Genomic DNA, 22,835 nt, shown 5'->3' with positions numbered 1-22,835 from the left:
TGTTTTATTTTACAGTAAGAAGGTTGAAAAAATAGTATAGAAGAGAACGACAATGATTTTTTAAAAATTACTGGCTAAGATAGAAGATTTAAATATGAATAGAGAATTATTTTTGGTAAGCAGGGAGCCTCCATTTTGTTAGTAAATTGTAAGGCTCTTTTCATTCATCCAACAGAAACACTTACTGCGTGCCCACCAAGCAGCTGGGACACACCGGGTGCTTCTGCTCTTGTAGAACTTAGAAGACACAGCAGTTATTTTTATCAGTTGGGGTGCAGTCAGGGAAACAGAATCACACAAAATCTTTCAACATATAGGATTTAATTCAGAAAATTGGTTATGCAAGTGATATAAAAGCTAAGAAGCCAAAGAGGTGTCCCAGAGGTTAGCAACATTAAGAAGCTGCTATTGCCCCAAGGATTGGAACGACAGCAGGAGGGGCTGTGTTGTCAGAACCTAGAACCTTGGAGCAAGGATGGAGCGGCATTCTAATAGCAGTGGAGCCAAGGAAGAGCTAAAGCCTCTGGTGGATATTCTCCATGAGTGAGAGAGAGACAGGAGAAATAACCTGACATCTTCTTCCTCCCCTCTCTGATCTTATCTCCAGTCTTTAGAAAATTATACTAGAATTTAGTACTAAACTTTTTCTTCCTTTTTACTTATAGTCATTTCTGGGAGAGCATGATAATTTGTTATGATAAAGTCTTGAATAACAGCATATATATATATTTGACATGGACATTAAAATGTATAACCGCATACTAAAACATGATATGAGAAGTTGGCTTTTAGAGAAAAAAAATTTTTTTTTTCTGTCATATGCGCACCTTAAGCTATTGGTAAGCACATTGCCAGAGCAGTGACCCAATCTTTCTCTTCTTCACTGACTAAAGAATCTTATGGACTGACACAGCATTTTTATTTTGGCTCCTCGTTGATCACGACTCTAGCAAGTGAACAGAAGGACTTATTTGTTAGAAATTCTGGTGAACGGCTTGCTGCAAGTTTAATCAAAACAAGTTTTGATTTAGACCAAGCTTGTCCCTTTGGCACACGGGGTGACAGTAGACAGTGACCTTCATGAGGTCTTGGAGGAGAGGCTAGATCAAAAGAAGTGTTTATTCTTAGGGCCCCTCAAAGGTTCTTTGAGAACTCTGTGCACATTTATGCAGAACTGATGGAGAACTTAAGGGGAACTGATCAATTTCGTGATCCTCAAACTATTTCTTGAAAATTTGTCAAAACACAACATGAACGCTTTATAATTTGCTATTTAAAATGATTATTTGACACCACTGTACTCTAGCCTGGGCAACAGAGGGAGACTCCGTCTCAAAAAAATAAATAAATAAATAAAATGATTATTTGAAATATCTTTGCACCACAATCTAATTTTAATGATTATATTCAATGTTTAGTGAAATAATCAAATTAGAACATATTTATTCTACGTAGTATCATTATCACTGTAACAAATCACCAATAGTAGAAGAATGGAAAACTAGATGTGAATATAATGGTTCAAAATAACTGAAACCTAGTTTTTTGTCACTTGCACTTCCAGATAATTGAAAACCAGGAAAAGTTTCAAAGAAGAGCCACAAAGTCAGTTCTGGTCAAAAAATCCTGTCAGAAAAAGTAGTATTGAGGACAATTATTCTCAAAAATGAAGGCTGAGGTGCTTTTACCCTTTACTTTTGAAGGTCACCATTCCTCTATGGCTGGAAGTGATTTTGCCCACTCTCTCCATCCCAGGGACATTTGGCGATGTCTGGAGAGGAATTTTGGTTGTCACAACTGTGTGGTTGGGGGATTTGCTACCAACATGTAGTCTATAGAGAGGCCAGAGATGCTGCTAAACATCGTATAATGTACAGGACAGCCCCTCACAAAAAAGAAGTATTGCCCCCAAATGCCAATAATGCCAAGACTGAAAAACACTTATCTATAGTCTCTGACTATTTACTTGTCTTTAAAACAAAAGTGTCTGAGATTTGGCCTATAAAAATACAGTGTTTCCTACCAGTTAAGAGCTACTTAAGTTGTAGTTACCTAAGAAAAGTTATTTAAACATTCTTGACTAACTGTAAACATTTGATAGACATTTCCCTCTTTTGGCTGTTTCAAAAATTATAGTCCCAGAGGCAGGGAAAATGAAGCAGATTGTCCCATGGTTGTGTATCATAAATGAAGGTCTTCTTTAGTAATATATTTTTTTTTGGCCAACCACCAAATGTTTGAGATCTATGATGTCTACTATTCATAAAAAAGTATTATTAGGCCTATTTAACAGATAGAGAAAGTAAAATTAAGAGAGGTTAAGATACAATCTCAAGGTTACCTGACCAACTAGTGCCACTAGCATTTTGAATATAGGTGTTATGGCAATGTTCAATTCCTGCTGTATCCTTCCATCAAGCGCTTTGCATACACATGAGAAACTATTCCAAAAATATAACAATACAAAATAATGAGTTTTAAAATTTTTTGTGTGTCTAGTTTACAGAGAAAGGGCATGGATTTTTTCTATTATATATTATTATCCTATCTTTATATTAATATTTAAAGAAGATCAGTTAACCTTTGAAGGACACAAGAGAATATCTCATTATTCTGAGAATTGGTGAGTAACAGGAAAGAAAACATGTTTATCTTGACTTTGTTGTGTGAATTCTATCTCAGGATAACCAAATTGTTGATGAAGAGAGAGATTTTTTTCATTTCTTTTTTTTAATTTATCTTTTTAAAAATCAGTAAACTTTATTTTTAGAGCAGTTTTGGGTTCAGAGCAAAATTAAGTGAAAAGTACAGAGTTTCCTTATACCCCTGTCACCACACACGCACAGTCTCCCCCGCTATCACCATCCCACACCAGAGGGGTACATTTGTTACAATCAATGAACCTACATTGACACATCAGTATCACCCAAAGTCCACAGTTTAAATTATGGTTCACTCTTGGCGTGGTACAGTCTATGGTTTTGAACAACTGTATAATGACATGTATCTACCATTTTAGTATGATACAGAATAGTTTTACTGTCCTAAAAATCCTCTGTGTCCTATCTATTTATGCCTTCCTTCCTCCAAAACCCTGGAAATCATTGATCATTAACTGTCTCCATAATCTTGCTCTTTCTAGAAAGTCATATAGTTGTAGTCATATACTATGCAACCTTTTAAGATTGGCTTTTTTCACTTAGTAATATGCACTTAAATTTCCTCAATGTCTTTTCATGGCTTCATAACTCAATTTTTAGTAATAAATAATATCCTATTGTCTATATGTATCACAGTTTATTTACCCATTCACTTACTGAAGGATATCTTGGATGCTTCCACATTTTGGCAATTATGAATCAAGCTGCTATAAATATCCATGTGCAGACTTTTGGGTAGAAATACATTTCAGTTCACTTGGGTAAATACCAAAGAGTATAATTGTTGGATTGTATGGTAAGAGTATGTTTAGATTTGAAGAAACTTCCAAACAGTCTTCCAAAGTGGTTGTACCATTTTGCATTCCCATCAGCAATGAATGAGAACTCCTGTTACTTCACATCCATGCCAGTATTTGTTTGTGTCAGTATTTTGTTTTTTGGCCATTCTAATAGTTGTATATTTGTATATTGTTTTAATGTGCAATTTTCTAATCACGTGTGCTATGGTTTGATTGTGTCCCTTTCAAAATTCAGATGTTGCCAGTGTGATAATATTAAGAAATGTGACCTTTAAGAGATGGAGGGTTTCTTCCTTTCTGATTAAGGGGATTAAGGCCCTTGTAAAACAGACTTCACGGGGCATTTGGGTAGGTGGCTATCTTGACCTTCTACCTCTGCCATGTGAAGATCCAGCAAGAGGCCTTCACCATACACCAAATGCTAGTGCCTTCATCTTGGACTTCTAGCCTTCAGAACTATGAGAAAATCCATTTCTGTTGTTTATAAATTGCCCACCTCGAGGTATTGTTATAGCATCACAAAATGGACTAGACAACATGTGATGATGGACAACATTTCATATGCTTATTTGCCGTTAGTATATCTCCTTTGGTAAAGTGTCTGTTCAGGTCTTTTGTCCATTTGTTAATTGGATTGTCTCTTTCCTCGTTGAATTTTAAGAGTTTGTATATTTTGAACAACAGCCCTTTGTCAGATGTGTCTTTTGTAAATAGTTTCTCTTGGTCTGTGACTTGGCTTCTCATTCTCTTGACATTGTCTTTCACAAAGCAGAAGTATTTAATTTTTATGAAATCTAGTTTATCCGTTATTTCTTTCATAAATTGTGCCTTTGGTGGTGTGTCTAAAAAGTCATTGCCATAGCCAAAGTCATCTAGGTTTTCTCCTATGTTATCTTCTAGGAGTTTTATAGTTTTGCATTTTACATTTAGGCCTATGATGATCCATATTTGAATTAATTTCACCAATGCCACACCATCTTGATTACTGTAGCTTTATAGTAAATCTTTAAGTCAAGTAGTGTCAGTCTTCCAATTTTATTATTTTCCTTTAATACTGAGTTGGCTATTCTGGGTCTTTTACCTCTGCATATAAAGTTTATAATCAGTTTGTCAATATCCATAAAATCACTTGCTAGGGATTTGATTGGAATTATGTTGAATCTATAGATCAAGTTGGGAAGAATTGACCACTTTACAATATTGAGTTTTCCTACCTATGAACATGGAATGCCTCCACATTTATTTCTTTCATTAGAGTTTTATCGTTTTCTTCATATAAATTTTGTACTATTTTGTTAGATTTATACCTCAGTATTTTATTTTTTGAGTGCTTATATAAATGGTAATATGTTTTTAATTTCAAATTCCATTTTTTATTGCTGATATGTAGAAAAATAATTGACTTTTATATATTAAACTTGTATCCCACAGCTTTGCTTTAATTGCATATTAGTTACAGAGACTTTTTTCAATCATTTCAGATTTTCAATATAGATCAAAAACAGTTTTTTTCTTAAAATCTCTATATCTCTTATTACTTTTTTATTCTATTGCATTAGCAAGAACCTCCAATATGATGTTGGAAAACTGCAATGAGGAGAGATATCTTTCCCTGTTTCCTGATTTTAGAAGAAAAGCTTTGAGTTTCTCACTACTAAGTATGGTGTTATCTGTAGTTTTTTTTTATTTTTTAAATGTTCTTTATCAAGTTGAGAAAGTTCCCTTCTATTTCTAGTTTGTTGAGAGATTTTATCATGAGTGGGTATTGGATTTTATTAAATGCTTTTTGTGCATATATTGATACCATCATGTGATTTTTCTTATTTAGCCTATTGATGTAATTGATTATATTACTTGATTTAAATGTTGAACCAGCCTTGTATAGCAAATTCCTACTTGCTTGTGATGTATAATTCTTTTTATACATTGTTAAATCCAATTGCTAATATTTTTAAGGGTTTTTGCATCTATATTCATGAGAGATATTTGTGTGCAGTTTTCTTTTCTTGGAATGTCTTTGTCTGGACTTGATATTAGGTAATACTAGACTCACAGAATGAAGTAGGAAGTATTCCCCCCGTTTCTGTCTTCTAGAGGAGATTGTAGAGAATGGATATATTTACTTCCTTAAATATTTAATAAAATTCACCAGTGAACTCATCTGGGCCTGGTGTTTTCTGTTTTGGAAGATTATTTATTATTGATTTAATTTCTTGAATAGAAATAGACCTATTCAGAGAGTCTAGTTTTTATTTTGTGTGTTATGGTAAATTGTGTATTTCAAGGAATTGGTCCATTTCATCTAGGTTATCAACTTTGTGTACACATATGATTGTCTGTAACATTCATTTATTATCCTTTTACTGTCCTTAAGATTTGTAGTGTTGCACCCTCTTTCATTCTGATATTAGTAATTTGAGAGTTTTTTCTTAGTTAGCCTAGCTAGAGGCTCATCAATTTTATTTACCTTTTCAGAGAAACTGCTTTAGGTTTTGTTGATTTTCTCAATTGATTTCCTGGTTTCAATTTTATTGATTTATTTTTATTTGTTTCTTTTGCTGAATTTTGATTTAATTTTCTATTCTCTTTAAAGCTTATGTGATTGATTTTAGATTTTTATTCTTTTATAATGTATGTATTCAATGCTATAAATTTCCCTCTAAGCACTGATTTCTCTGCTTCCTAGAAGTTTTGATAAATTGTATTTCTTTCCTTTCCTGCTCCCTACATTCTTTCTCTCCTTCCTTCCTCTGTTCTTCCTTTCTGTTTATAGACAGTCTCCCTCTGTCACCCAGGCTGAAGTGCAGTGGTATCATCATAGCTTACTGCATCCTCGACCTCCCAAGTTCAAGTGATCCTCCTGTCTCAGCCTCCTTAGTAGCTGAGACTACAGGCACACACCATCATCCTTGGCTAGTTTTTTCTTTTTTCTTTTTTTTTTTGTGGAGATGGTGTCTTGCTATGTTGCCTAGTCTAGTCTCAAACTCCTGGCCTTAAGCAATCCTCCCAGTTGGCCTTCCAAAGCACTGGGATTATGGGCATAAGCCACAGCGCTCAGCCAAGAAAATGTATTTTCATTTACATTTATTCCTAAATGTTTAAAATTTCTATTGAGGTTCCTTCTTTGATCCATGTGTTGTTTAGAAGTGTGTTGTTTAATCTCTGATCATTTTAGAATTTTCTAGCTGTCTTTCTGATATTGATTTTTAGTTTAATTCCATTGTGGTTTGAGAGCAGATGTAATATGATTTATATTCTTTTAAATGTGCTTAGGTGTATTTTTTTCTTTATCTTTAATTTTCCAAGGTTTGAATATAATATGCATAGGTGTCATTTTGTTTTATTTTTGTTTTTGTTTTTGCATTTGTCTTTCTTAGTGTTCTGTGAGTTTCCCAGATCTATGATTTGATGTGTGCCATTACTTTGGTGGGAATTCTCAGTCATTATTACTTCAAATATTGCTTCTGTTTCTTTCTCTCTTTCTTCTCCTTCTTGTATTCCCATTATGCATATGTTACACCTTTCATAGTTGTCCCACAGTTTGTGGATATTCTGTTCATTTTTTTCTTTCAGTCTTTTTTTCTTTGCTTTTCAGTCTTTTTTTCTTTGCCATATCCTCAAGCTCAGAGATTCTTTCCTCAGCTGTGCGCAGTCTATTAATGAGCCTATCAAAAGCATTCTTTATTTCTATTACAATGTTTTTTATCTCTAGCACTTCTTTTTAATTATTTCTTAGAATTCTCATATCTCTGTTTACATTATCTGTTTCTGCGTGTTGTCTACTTTTTGCCTTAAAACCTGTAGCATATTAATCATATATGTATATTTTTAAATTTCTAGTTTGCTAATTTCAACATTCCTGCTATATCTGACTGATTCTGATGCTTATTCAGTCTCTTCAAATTGTGTTTTTAACCTTTTAGTATTTCTCGTTAAATTTTGTTTTGAGGTGGATTTGACGTACTAAATAACACAAATTGATAAATAGGTCTTTAGTAACGTACTGTAAAGTGTAGGCAGAGGGAAGCATTCTGTAGTCCTATAGTTAGGTCTCTGACTTCTGGTAAGCCTATGCCCCTGAAATGTCAACTTCACCAGTGCTTCTTAGACCCTCCTCTTGCATCCAGCCCCACCCCTCCCACCCCCACCCCTTTGGTGTAACGGAATGGCTAGAGTTGCTTGGAGCTGGCTATTTCCCTTCCTCCAGGTAGGTTAGACTCCAATAAACCCCCTGTAGTTAGACTCTGGTAGAATAGTTTCTTCTGATGGCAGGCCTTGTTAAGAACAGAATATTCTCATTTATTTCAAAATGGTTTGTTTTCTCCTTTCCCTGTTGGAAGCATCAGGGGACTTTTCTTAAATATTTACTGTGAGGACCTGGTAGGGCTCCTGGAGGTAAAATTTACAAAAGTGTATGAGCCTTCTATGATTCCTGGTTCTCTAGGAGTTTTTAACTCTCTGAGTTGTCCACACTAAGCCTCCAGTGCCAAGATAAGTCCTTTAACTTCTTAATTTCCTTTTGTCATGTAACAAAATTTTGAGAATTTACTTATGCTTAAAAATAAGTCAGATATTATGAGAGATTTTAGAGGAAACAGGAGCCAAAATTCAGGTTACCAAGAAGAATGAAACTTCACACATAAATATGTTCACAAATATTTTAACTCAAGATGTAAGTAAGAACACATTAATATAGCAGAAGCGAACTGGGGAGGCAGGTAGTATAGCAATTGGGCACGAGTATCAACTGGAATTGAAGAGAACTGGATTTGAATCATGATCTGCTTTTTATTTTCTATAACACTTAAGGAAAATCAACTACTTGGATTATTCAGTTTCCTTACCTGTAAAATATGAATGATCAGAAGTATGTTGGAGCCTACTCCCACTGGCTTACAACAGCAAATTGTTAAATTTTAAGGAATTCGGGAATCCAATTATTAAAAACTATTATTATTAAAAATTAAATTGTATAAACTTTTGAGTAAGTAAATTATGTTAAAACCAAAGGAAATATATGCTCAAAACTCACTTCCTAATTGTTTTGCTAGATTTTACTACAACCTATGCTTTTGAGATTATTTACATAAATGATATCTAAAGGTTGAAAATAATTAATAATAATATACTGCATACCAATTGGCAAACAGTATAAATTGGGCTTAATTTATACTATTGTTGATTTTTATATTTAAGAATGTGATGATGAACATTACTATTGCAGATTAAATCTAAAAGTGTATTGTGTTTGTAATTTACATTGTGAAATAATACAAAAATTGAGAAAATATTTTTCTACTATTTGAAAATAATAATGTGATTCAGCAAAATAATCACTCATTCATTTATTAATGAATGAAGCCCACCATATGTCTTCTTTTTTTCACTTTCATTTTACTCATTAACCTTAAGAAAACATCAACTTCCATTTGTGTTAAAATTATACTTGCTTCTCAGATGTGACCGTGGGTTGGCTATAGATACAAGTCATTGACGAAATTCAATGAAAGCATTCTGTGAAATCAGTTGGCTATATAAAGGGTACTGTGTATTTGTTACTGTTTCAACATGATAAAACACCTAGGGCATCCAACACAATTTCTGCTACATGAATGGTTATTGTTAATGTGACTTTTAAGTATGTGTGTGTGTAGTGAAGAAGTAATTAAAGAGTAGAGTTTGATTTATAAGGAAAAGTTTTCAGAGTAGGTGTGTTTTGTAGTAGATTTTGAAGTGAGTTTGTAAACTGAGATAATCTAAGGCTGAAAGGTAAAATGAAGATAATTTCCTGATGTTCAATTTTGTATGTCTTGAATTATCGTGCCCATTTTCTTTAGCTTACATAGGCTAGTTTTCTTTGCTAGAATCACAGGAAGTTTTTTAAAACATACTGATTATTGGATGTCATAACGTATCTACTAAATCAGAATCTCCTGGCATTTGAAATGCATTCCTTGCAATCCCAGTGCAGTCAGTCCAGCTACGCCTGTGGACTGGGGTTTGGAAACCACTAGACAAAGAGAGGAGGACCTGGAGTTTTTCTTCAAATTCTGCTCTGCTTTTTCCTAGCTCTGTGAACTTGGGCAAGTTACATGACCTTTTTGTACTTTAGTTATCCCATCTCTAAAGTGGGAGCAATAATAAGATAATAATGAAGTTGCGATATTTAAGAAGACAGATGATATTCAGTACTGTCAAACAGAGAAAAAAAATCCTATGGTTATATATAACATAGTTCTTTTTTTTCAAATTCTGTAAGCCTATCTGTTGATACTTAAATAATTCTTACCTCATATACAAATAGTAATTTCTTAAAAACTTTATTTGTATTAATTCTATGAGAAAAATTGCTACTTCTTACTGGACAAATAACTGACATTTCAATTTAAAATGATCAACAGGTGATGTTTCACTAATAAAACACAAAGACTAAATTTTCTGTTTATTAAAACTAAATTCTATTTTTCTTTCAAATTTGATTAAGGAATCTCATAGTTATTATGTACTAGGATTTTTGTTTGGAATCAGATCTGTATACAAATGTATTAAAAATATATTCAACGCTAAATTGTATTAAGTCACTTGGCCATCTGTTTTAGAGAAATATACCAAGTGCTTAGAATTAATCCTGACAAACATTTCATAAAAAGTATGTGTGAAAAAATGTGCCTCAGAAGGGCTTGCGCCGAAGTACTTTCTCGTTTATGCCACAAGATGGTGCTTTTGCACTCTGTATATCCATTGAGAAAGTAATGTCTTTAAAATGGTTGACAAAAGACTTTAATTTTAGAAGAATCATTAGAGTTCAAAGTGCTTACCATTTCCAAAAAACACTCCCACTACACTCTTGAGTAGAAATGTTAATATGAAGGTGACAATGAAGAGAAATTTTTTAATCTAAGGGACAATTTGATATGTTTTTAGGCTGGGTTGTGGCTGTCAGTGTTATTTCTATCCATAACTGAGGAAAATTCCTCCAAGTAACCAACATCTGTATATCACTGTATAATCTCTGACATATTATCATATTTATTATGGCACCAAAACTGGAGCTTGTGAAATGCTAGTCACAGCAAATTCTCTTAATGCAGTTGGGTCCAAATGTGAGGAGAAGGTAAAGAGAGTCCTCTAAAAATGGAAAAGCTGTGCTTCATTTCTAAGATTACTTATTTCCTTTTGCATGTATGCCATTGTTTTATTCTTTTGCTCTTTATTCTAAAAAGATTGCTTAGCTTGTGCCATATTGAGATTTCATGGAATATTAAGTTTTGGGAGTTGAAGAGTCTGTATGTATCTTTCATTCAACCTCTTAGCCAAAGAAGGCATTCTTTGTATACCATCTCTTGATCATCCAACTGTTGTTCCATCAATAGGGGCCTTTCTGTGCTGGCTTTTTTTTTTTCTTTCTTTTTGCCAAAGCCTCTGTCATTAAAACTAGTGGAGAGCTTATTTATTCATTTTTTTAATTCCCTAACTTGTTTTCAGACTGTATTGACTTAAAAGCATTTCCTGAGGATCAAATATCTTACAGTTTCACTATATCTTGCCTTTCAAAATATAAGCTAGGAGCAAATTATATTTGAAAAAAAATCATTATTTACCTGCCTTGTAGGGTTTTTGGAGATATCGTATCCCAACATTTTTCAAGAAGCTTTCAGGAAACTAGCTACCGTTATGAAACAATTCAAAGTTTTTACCCACAAATAACTATCTGTGCTTTCATCTAACTTGAAATTTCAACCTCAGACCACTTAGAAGTTTCTTGTTGCAACCGACCAGCCTTTTGCTGGTGTCTTTCAGTGACAGTGCACAAGAATGAATGCTGTCTATATGAAGCATAGTCTTTTTTTTCCATTCAAGTAGAATCATTATTGTATATTCTGAAACTAAAGTTTTCACAACATTTATAACCTCTTGCCTTTGTGTATGAATGGGGATGTGGGTTGAAGGGAAGTGAAGCAGAAGGCAGAGGGGGTGGATATGGGGTTATCTGATTTCCATGGAGGCAGCAAGGCGACACCTTCACAACGGACTCACCTTCTGTAAGTAGCTCCCTGTCGAAAGCAACTACTTAAAGCTTCCCAAGGTCTCCAGAACAATTTTATTTGACCTTTTGTTAAAGACCGCCTCTACTAAGGAACTGATTATTCTGTTCCCAAGGGTGGAAAGTTGTGTCAGGTTTTACTACACTGTATATTAAAATTGTATCTACTCATGTGGTTTCTGCGTAGTACCATGGAATCCTTGATAATCTAAAAATGGAAGAGGAGAACACACAGCCATAATGCCTGACCTAAGGATTAAGTTACCTTGGTATGATTGCCGCCATCTTGAGTGTCATTACTCTCAAAGATAAGAATTTAACAGTTACAGCCCTCCTACGTACTCTGGGACTAGGACTGAAGCATCTATGACAATGGGGTGATTTACAGTGGAGTTACGAAAGGAAACTTTGATGTGATCTGCATCTATCTTGGTTAGCAATGCCTGCAGTGCATAAACTCCTTAGGGCTACATGGCAATGAGAGGGATGCCTTCACGCCTACTTGCTCAGGACTACTTGGCATACATTTCTGAGGTAAAAACAATTCATACGACTTTGCCAAGTCTGCCATGCTCATTGTCCTGTCAAAATTGAGAAGGGAATATCTATCATGCTGTACAATACGTTTGATTGATATCATGATATATTTTTATGGAAAAGTGTACTGCACTCCTCATAATTGTAAAAGGCATTTTGATATGAGGGTGAGAGAGTGATTCTGAGGACTGTACCCCCTAAACCTACATATTTAAGCTTTATGAGACTCCAGTGGGACTCTGAGCTAGAAAGCATCTGACCTAGTTGAATTTCTAATGCTTTTCGTAAAATGAAAGTCTGCATCATTATTCTACTTACCTGTTTTCTTTCTTCCTCAAATTACTTAAAGTGACCCATTTCGTGGTTGGCATAACTTAAGGATGCGTACTATGTAGGAAGGTATTGAATTACATTCCTTGTCCATTTTAAAACATGGAGGAGAATGCATTTCCAGGTAATGCTTCTTACCCATTGCTAACTTAGGTAGATTAACCAATTATCAGTCATTTAGTTCACAAGTATTTTCAACTTGACCAAAGGTAATAGTGTCAAAGGAAGAGGACAACAAACACCTAAGAAATCTCTCCTCTTGCCAAGAATTGAGATAAATGATAAGAAGCTGTCCTTGTGTTCTGATGCCACAGACAGGATTAAAATCATGCTGAAAAAGGCAGGGTAATATGTTTAATCAATCCATTACATTACTTGGGCACATCCGAGTGTGGTATGAGGATTCAGTATGAAGGAAAGAAAAAGCTGACCTGGAAGTCTGGGTCTGAGTGTGGGATGCAGGGAGGACAGCTGGATATTCCCACAGGCAGGAAAATGCGATATTGATGGCTCATCACCTGACTGGGGCATCTTTCAAGTTTTATGCAAAATGTAGCCACTGGTAGCTTTTAAATAATGAATTGTGGCCATTGACATCAATTCCAATGGCAATTTCTTCTAACATCTGACTAAGTTTGTCAGAGGATAATTATTTACCATTCTGATGAATCCAGGCGGTCTGCTAATTAATTCTTCAATGGGATGCTTGCCATCCTTGTTGTTCCTTAATACTGCATGCTGAGGGTTGTGCATAAACGGGATTGGCACAGGGCCTACCATAATGATTATACAGGTTGAAAGCCTGGTGCCAAGTGTTATTTAATTCAGTTTCCCTGAGGTCAAGGAGGGAGGACTTCTGCTGTGCCATGTATTTATAATTTTTGGAAAAAGAGTAGGTGAAAATGTCTACATTAGACAGTTTTAAATATTCCTATCTCAGTGAATATTGAAAACAATAATTAGGACTAGGTGGAAATGTATTACAAATCTGAAAATTAGTGTTAAGTACATTAGACTGAGAAATTGGTAACATATTAATATTTTTAATCAGTAAATATAATCACAAGACAATTTATCTGTGATTCTTCCGAGACAAGGACATAGGGATCAAGCAAATGAAGTGGAAGGTCACCACACCTGACTAATAAGGAAAATAAATGAGAAATCAGGTTAACATTTTAGACAAGTCTTTCTTAAAAGATGGGGCTGGCACAGATTAGACTTGTCTACTAGCACAGGACTAATTAAAATATGTTTAATTGATAAAGATTGTTGATTAGTTATGTTTTCTTGTAACCTCTGCTAGAAATCTCAGATCTGAAATTATACTATTCAGTTTCTATACACTGCTTTTTAAAAAAAAAAATTCCAACTTATTTTATGTTAAACTACATCAGGGGATGCCAGTTATGAGCAATATTTCACTTAGGACAGACACCCAATTAAGTTGACCTTGTCATTAAGAGAATCATGTGTTTCATTGCTGAATTTAAAGCTTTGATAATCATTTTAATGGTGCTTCAAAATGACCAGAAATCCCTAGCAATAGGGATTACAAATTTTCACATTTCCCCAGGCAAATATAGGACAAGACAGGCCACCTAGTCATGTTCCAAAAGGCTTTTTCCCTTCTGTATCAGATAAGTATTTATGGCAGACAAGCTACCTCTAGGCTTTATCGATGATGATGATAAACTGAGAAGGAATGACAGCTGAAGGAGAGAGGAAAAACACGAAGGCGAGCAGGAAACCTCTACTGGGGCGTCAGTGTGCATCAGCGGTTCCACAAAGCATCCGCAGGAATGTAGGGGTGGGGAGGTGATGAGGAGTGTGCGGACTGACTCACTTAGCAACAATACAGTTTTAAAAATCCCAGGAATTTGAAGAAAGTGAAAGAACCCTTAAATCCCACATCTGATATTTTCTGAAAATTGATCCATAGTTTTATTCCAGATAGTTCATGGGCATTATTATCCTCCCATCTTTGGAATATCGTAATTTTTGAACATTACTAAGACAAAACAAATATGGTCATGTAGTACTAGAACTCAAGCAGTGCCTGTCTTCCAGGGAACGCCAAGCCTTTTGCAGATGCTTTCTTCCTCTGCTATGCTCTCCCAAGACTAGGAAGACTCTAAAAACAGTTGTTGGGTTGTTTCCTAATTATCTTAGATGCCTACAAGAAGATTACTTTCTGCAACTATGATTTGTCTGAACTAACCTCATTTCCCATCCACTAAGGCAGAAGCTGAAACTTTCATTCTACTTCAACTCAAGAATAATTTAATACCATATTTGTAGTTTCATCATTTTTTTAAAAAAAAGTATGGTTCTGGTTTATTTTCTGAACAGATCTGAAAAGGAGGCAAGGTACAAGGCCTTTCAGTTATCGATTTTCATAGTAGGTGTATGGCAAATGGAGTTCTCACTGATGTGCTAATGTGGGCTTTTTGTACTTCCCTCTTCCATAAGAACTACAGACACTGTGACCTATGTACTCTTTTTGATACGTATAATTTCTTTATGCTTGCTTTCCCAAACCAAATAAAAATCCTGCTTACACTGATGACTGGAAACTTGTATGTCTTAACCATACACTTCTTGAGAGAGACAGGCCAACAAGGCGCTTGGGAGGCATGCACACACGATTGCTATTTCTTCTTTCTCAACTAGACACTTTCAGGTGTTCCATACCCTTCTTAAAGTAACATCCTCCATCCATATTAATTAGCAAAATTGTCTCTGTTGACCACCCTTCAACATGCCATATTAAAACTCCATTTCATAGGTGCAATAGTGAAGGCAACACCATTATCCTTACTCAATGTGCTTTTCTACATTTATATTTTTACTTGTGTGTTGTTGATTGAATCCTTAAGCATCACACTACAGCACCAGTGTCTCCAAACTGATTTTAATAATAAACTCCATTGCCAGTAAATCTTTTTAGCATGCGTTTGCCCTACAAACTGTGAATATTTGTTTACTAGATTATATGCATACAGGACTACACTACATATTTCTTTTATAATTATATAGTATAGTAACAATTTAGTAATAGCACAGTAGTAGTAATAACAATAAAGTGTATCAAAACTAGTATGTTTATGTAGACTAGAGCAAACTAGTATCTAATATATTATAAAATACTATAATTTATTTACTTTGTAACACATACACAAAGGATGGGAAACAAAGAGTACGATATAATAAAGCCAATGTAAATATAAGTACAAGGCTAATTATTTTCCTTCCAAACCTAATTGACTGTCTTGTACAACACCCTGGGGTTTGTGCATCACCTTTGCCAAATGCTGTCATATTCTAGCAGAGAACATGAACGGAATTGTTATTACAACAAAAATATAATTTAAAATTATTTTATATCCATCTTTAGAACACATATTATGTAACTCACTGAATTATTCTTTGGCTTCACTTAGCAGTTCTTAAGACAATATAATAATAAAAGTAATTTGCATCTCCTGAAGGGGTATTTGTATGGTAGTGAACAGAATATCTTGAGTAGTTATGAAAAACTGGCCTGATATTTATAATTTTCTCTGGTTACACTGAAAAGTAAATAATAAACAAGTGGTTCTGTGACTTTATGGAGGAAAAAAGGAGATATAAAGACTAACACATCTTTTCAAGGTGCATGGAGAGAGACGAAGACCAAAGCAGGAACAGAAAATAGGTCCCCCAGCCTGTGTTCTGAAACAGTCACCTTGGTGTGGTACCTTGATACAATAGTATTTGTAATTTCTACAATGAAAGAATACGCTTTCATTCTTGTGCATGTATATAGTGATTTTTTAATAGTATGGTAAGGTCACTGGTAAAGTCACTAGTTGTAGCCTTCTATATAACTCTCATATGCCCTTAATTGTTCTCTTTTGGATAATCTTTCGTTAAAAAATATATAGTTAATAATGAGAATACATATTTGTTTTTCTAGTTGGAGTTTTCAGACTTCTTAATTGGCACAGAATTTTAATCAATCTGGTAAGTTAATGTTGACTGATAGTCTCTTTTTTAATATTACCTATATCTTGAGCAGGTATACATTGCCTTCTAAATATCATTGCAAAAGGCTCTTTATCTTGTTAATTCATGTTCCTAAAAAACAGTTTTTTGGTTTTTACTATCTTATTTTACAAATATAGTTGATTCTCTTGAGAATTTGTTGAAAACTATGGACTTTCTCCCTGTGAAAATGCACATATTTACAAAATGACACTAGGTTAAGGCCTTTATTCTAGTATGATTATAGTATTAAAAAACTTTCACACCCCTCAGTTCATAGGAAAATTATTTTCAATAAAGTTTTTTTATAAAGTAAAACTTATTATTTTGCTGTAAACTTTATATGCAGAATTGTAGATGTGCTGCAGAGATAGCAGTTTAAAACAGCAAAATAAGGAAACAGTGAGGAGGGGAGTTAAATAAGGGGCAGTCTTTCCCTATTATGACTGACCTTTTTTTTTTTTTTTTTTTTTTTGAGATGGAGTCTCACTCTTGTCACCTAGGCTGGAGTGTAGTGGTGCAATCTTGGCTCACTGCAACCTCTGCTTCCTGGGTTCAAGCAATTCTCCTGCCTCAGCCTCCCAAGTAGCTGGGATTACAGGCGCCTGCCACCACAACCAGCTAATTTTTATATTTATTTTAGTAGAGATGGGGTTTCACCATGTTGGCCAGGCTGGTCTTGAACTCCTGACCTCAGGTGATCCACCTGCCTCGGCCTCCCAAAGTGCTGGGATTACAGATGTGAGTCACCGTGCCCGGCTGACTATTTCAACCTTTGCAGATGGTTGGGTCAGTGAGAGTGGCAAGAGAATTTCCAAAACCGTGGGGTTGATTTCAGAATCAGGTGGATAAAGTCTGGACTCTAAGGCTCAGGCATCTCTGGTGGTCTGTCAAGAGTATATTTCCCATGGTGGTAAAGAAATAGATGGTCCACGAGGTTTGGGAGCTGGGGATCAGAAACAAAGCATGTGAGAATGCAGGTCAAAGAGTTAGCACCATTGAGAGAGAGGAAGGAAAATTCTGTATGAATCAGGAATTATTAGCCCATGAACTATAAAGAGACTTATTTACCAAACCATGTGAAAGATTGATCTCTAAGGGTAGGTCAGTTTGAGAAGAAAAACTAGGACTTTCTTCCTTGGTCTGACTGAACCTAAAGGAATTTTCCCCACTTAAAAATATCAGCCCTGACAGAAATTGTAGACTGTACAGGGCAATATTGAATTTGAATTTTACTGAGTTGATAGAGAATGCTTTGGAATTACATTATCTTAAATACTTAGAGTCAATGTCTAAATTCCTTGAGTCTCTTTTGTAAATTACTTTAATGCTTTACTTATTTTATTGAGTCTGCTAGATCAATTCATTGTACATTATTCTGCCACATTCTGGGAACTATTTGTAGACATTGAATGCTTTCAAATCCTTTCCTGCCCAAGGCCTTTGTGCTTGTGCTTTTCTCTGTACTCTGCTTTTCTCTGATATTTATGAGGCCCTCTCCCTCTTCTCCTCAGGTGTTTACCTAAATAATATGTTCTCCGTGAGGTAACCACCCTACTTGAGGTTACAGCCTTCCTCTAAGATTCCCTGTCCCCTTTCTTTGCATTGTAATTTCTCTCATCATTTATCATGATGCAACAAAAACAATGTCTTTTTATTTTTCATGTGCGTTTTCTGTCTCTCCCCAATATAATATAATTCTATGATGGAAGAGTGTATGTCTGTGGTTTGCTGCTGTTTCTCAAGTGTCTGGAACAATGCACATAAACAGGCATTTGATAAATACTTAGTAAACAAATAAATGAAAGACGGAAATAGGTACTTTCATTTATTCACCCAACAAACATATATGCAGTGACTTCTGAGTATAGATCACCATAGTGGTCACTTGGGATATGATAGTGAATAAAAAGGACCTGGTCTCTGCTCTGAAGGAGCTTACAGTATATCCAGGACACAGGCCCATAAGTAAATAAATATAACATGATGTTATAAATGCCATAAAATACTGAGAGACTGCAGAAGAGGGAGCTGTTAACTCTTCCAGGAGTAGTCAGGGAAGAGTTTGCTGAGAGGTTGACTTTTGAAATGCATTCTTAAGAATGAGTAGGAATTCACTAGGGAAAGAAGGGTTGGAAAGATAGAGCAGGTTTCATTTAGCATGCATAGATATGTAGTTACAGTGAAAGAGACTGCTGCTGGGGCAGTATTTTCAGGCATGTGAATATAAATGGGAAGAATGTGTGACCGTCACCCCTTTTTACACTGTACCTCTGAAGATCACTCTTGGCTAGCAGCATTAACTGCTGGGTACAATATTTCTATCTTTGTGGTCCTCTTCGCCTCAGCCAGTATGATGCTTTTGCTTGAAAAAAGCCACCTCATTCTCTGATTGTTTTATGCCAAGTTGGTGTGTTGCCTGTGATTGTTTCCCAGCGTTCCACAGCTTGAAGTTTGCTTTAGTGTATCCTTATGGTGTTTCTTATGCCTGCCCTGCTTGCAGGCTACATATGTTGTACCATTTTACACTTGGAGACCTTCCAAAATGCATGAGAGTGAATGAGACCAAAGTGGTTGCCTTTAACCAGAGGGGGTAGACAGGCAAAGAATCCTGGATTCCTAGAATCAAAGAGTTGAAACAGCCTTGAGAAGTCAACAAGACAATTTTCTGGATGCTTGGCAGGACGGCAGAAAAGATTTTCCAGGAATACCACTAATATTTGTTCATATATATTACTAAATGAACTTTTAAATTAATTCTAAGTAACAATTGACTATTAAAAATTAAGCAGCAAATGCACAGATCTTATTTTCTCAGAATAATAAAAGTTTTCATTTTGGGTGATGTATTTATTCATGCAAATGATAGATAGTATGATGTTTAAAAAATGAAATAAATGTAATAGTGGCCTTCCATTTCCTGGCATATGTAACTAAAACTATTAAGAAATTAAAACCTTCACTCTTTTATAAAACATGATGTTTGGAAGGAATTCATCTTTGAGAGGTCTATTATTGAGATAGAATTCTTTTTTCCTTATATTGATACTGATCTTTCAGAACAATGCAAATAGTTGATACTGGTTAGAAGGTAACCTTTTGTAAAGTGATCACATCTAAGTTTGTAATTGAGGCCTTATGAAACTCAAAACTTTCAAAAAGAATCACTCTCAAGGAGTACAAATCTAGAAATATAAAGGTAGACACAAATTATTGGAGACTGTTCAAGACATGGCTTGTTCAAGAAATGTAGTAGGTACTATGACATACCACAAAAATACAGGCATGATTTATTGTTTCAAAGAGATGGGGAGATTATACATACTATGCTAATGGGGAGATTACACATCTGAGAACAGTGCGTGGTATACGCTCAACATTCTGAGCAGCATTGCAATGACAGTATTGTTGAGCATTCTGAGCAAGTGATACCTTGGCAAGTGCTCCAGACATTTAGTGGTTGGGGAAATTGCTGTGAGATGAAGTGGATAGAGGGGATACTCATAGTAGAAATAGAACCTGAGATGTTTTGCATGGATAAGGAGAAACAGCAAGGACACCACGGACTAGCAACAAAAAAACCACACAAGTAAATATGTAAAGATGGTCAAGGGTAGAACATACAAGACCAAATTGTAAGAGTCAGCTTGAAAGGTTTGATAGAAGCCAGAATATATTTGGTGTCTTAAATGCCAAGATGGTAATCTAATTTTTTGTTTGTTTGTTTGGAAATGGAGAGCTGGAGAGGATTCCCAGCAGAGCAGCAGCATGATGAAATAGTGCTTTAAAGTAGCATGATTCTTGGTCCTTAAGGTACAAACAAGGAACAAGACTAAAGAATTGTTGGAGGTCGGGCACGGTGGCTAATGCCTGTAGTTCCAGCACTTTGGGAGGCAGAGGCGGGTGGATCACTGGAGGTCAGGCTGCTGTGGCCACCCAGCTCTAGTCTATTCTAGGTGGAAAATGAGAAACAAGGGTGGAAACAACACGTATTTCCTGTGTGTGTGTGTATGTGCATGTGTGTGGAGGCAGATCACTAGAGACCAGCCTGGCCAACATGGTGAAACCCCGTCTCTACTAAAAATACAAAAAAAAAAAAAAAAAAAAAAAAAAAAATTAGCCAGGCATGGTGATGCACGCCTGTAATCCCAGCTACTTGGGAGGCTGAGGCAGGAGAATTGCTTGAATCCAGGAGGTGGAGTGAGTGAGCTGAAATCGTGCCACTGCACTCCAGCCTGGGAGACAGAGCAAGTCTCAAAAAAAAAAAAAAAAGAATTGTTGGAGAATGTGTATAAGGATCATCTAGAATAATTAAAGCAGTGGCTAAGAACAACAGCTCGAGAGTCAGACTATACAGGTATGAATTCTGGTATCTCCACTTACTAGTTGTGACCTTAGAAAAATCAGTTAACTTCTCAGTGCCTCCTTTTCCTCAGCTATACATTATAGATATTGACAGGGATTCCCTCATGACTTTGTAAATGAGCTGAGATGCATAGGATTTTTGGAACAGTGCACAGTAAAATTTTAATAAATGTTAGCTATTTTTATTATTAAAGAACAGTGCTAACTAGCTATCATGCAGAGATTATCGATCAGATTTCTATACCACCTCTAAAATGGAAGTAATGCCGACTCCTACATTGCAGACATGTTGTCACGATAAAATGAAAGAATTGCTCTAAAAGTCCCTGGCACAGAGCAGGCAGGGGTAATAATTAATTAGTTGGTCCATGGCCTCAACCCCAGGCCACAATTTAAATTTAATCTCTTAGTTTAGATGGGTTTGTTTGGTAAGATTGAAGGAGGAATCCCTGTAGTCTCTGGACTCAGAAAACAGACTCAGACTGACACCTTATTTGGGTTTCCTGTAGAATGACGAAGACACAAAGACATGAAGAAAAGTCTTTGTTTGGGGAAACTTGATACTTTTCTGTTATTGCCAAAACAAACCCATTTGGACAAATAAAAATTGATTTGGAAATTTTAAAATAAAAATTGCAAACCAAACAGGATGTAGCCTGGTTAGGGAGGAAATGATTCACTGGATTAACGTAATCAAACAGCTCTATTTGTACAAGACTTAAACAATCACCAAGTTCTATCTTCAACACTTAATGCTGCTGTGGCCGCCCAGCTCTAGTCTATTCTAGGTGGAAAATGAGAAACAAGGGTGGAAACAACACGTATTTCCTGTGTGTGTGTGTATGTGCATGTGTGTGCATTTGCATGCATGCACACACATATACTTAATGCCTTTGCTGGCTATCAACTTTTCTTACAACTGTGTGCTTCCAAATGATTTTTAAATTTCAATGTGTTTTTGGCAGAGGACAGATTTCCTTTCCATGAATAAAAGGTAGTGAGAGCAAAGGCACTAAGTAGAAACAGTCTGAAAGTCAAAGGAATACTGTTAAAGATCCCTCTCCTTTTCCTTTTCCTGTAAAAGATAGGGTAGAAAGTGGCATGTGGCTAGAGGATTTACAGCCACATGATGGAGGACGGGAGAGCTGTCACCTGCTTTGCTACGCAGGGTGCCCAGCTTAACCCATCTTTCTTTGGCAACTGTGCCCCAGTGAGAAAAGCTAGCAGTCCATATGTTGAGTAGGCACCATGCCATTTTGACAGGCGTGAGTGTCGGCAAGAAAGGGACCATGTATGAGCATCAAATGTGTTTGTTGTGGGAAGGATTCTAGGCCAGGAATATTAAAATAACTGTCTGTCCTTAGCTCTAGCACATATGGTTAAGGAGATATGCTATGATGACTCACATTAACGTTGGAAAAAATATATATAGAATACGCAACCATGCTAAGTAAGTTTCTGATGTTGATAAATTGGGCCTGTAATCTTCACAAAGAAAGGTTGTAGAGAAACATACATAGCAATAATAGACTCCCTTTTATGTATTAAATAGAATTTACTAAAGACTAAATTCATGCACTATTATAGTTCTCCTGAACTGGTGAACAAATTGGAGGATCCTATTAGATTTTTGCTGAGAGGTCTTCAGGTATTTCCTAACACTATTTGAAAAGTAAATGGGATAAAATGGGTTCATTTAATATTTCAATTCCAAAGAAATTAAATTAATGTTAGCAATGTTAGTTCAACTATTTTTCTGCTACAGGGACCATTTGTTTTAAAATCATTAAAGGATTTTAAATGACACTGTCCTGACATTTGGTGTGATTAAATTAAGGGAATTAGTATAAAGACATTTTGTCTCTCCTTAGCTTTCTAAATGAATAGTACATCTTCCTAAGTAGTAAAAAGAATTACTGACCTATTTCTGTATTTATATTGACTTGCATATGTGTTTGTTGACTTTCTAAACATTTAGGCTTATCACTGCTTCAATTCACAATTGTCCCTTCAAAGATTCCAACAAGCTTGCTTAATTCCTTGGAAAGGCAGCATTGTATGGTGCTAAGGATA

The sequence above is a fragment of the Pongo pygmaeus genome, chromosome 11, assembly GCF_028885625.2.
Source record: "Pongo pygmaeus isolate AG05252 chromosome 11, NHGRI_mPonPyg2-v2.0_pri, whole genome shotgun sequence".
NCBI classification, from domain to species: Eukaryota; Metazoa; Chordata; class Mammalia; order Primates; family Hominidae; genus Pongo; species Pongo pygmaeus.
The sequence above is the reverse complement of the archived record's forward strand: the minus strand, read 5'-3'. Positions refer to the sequence as shown.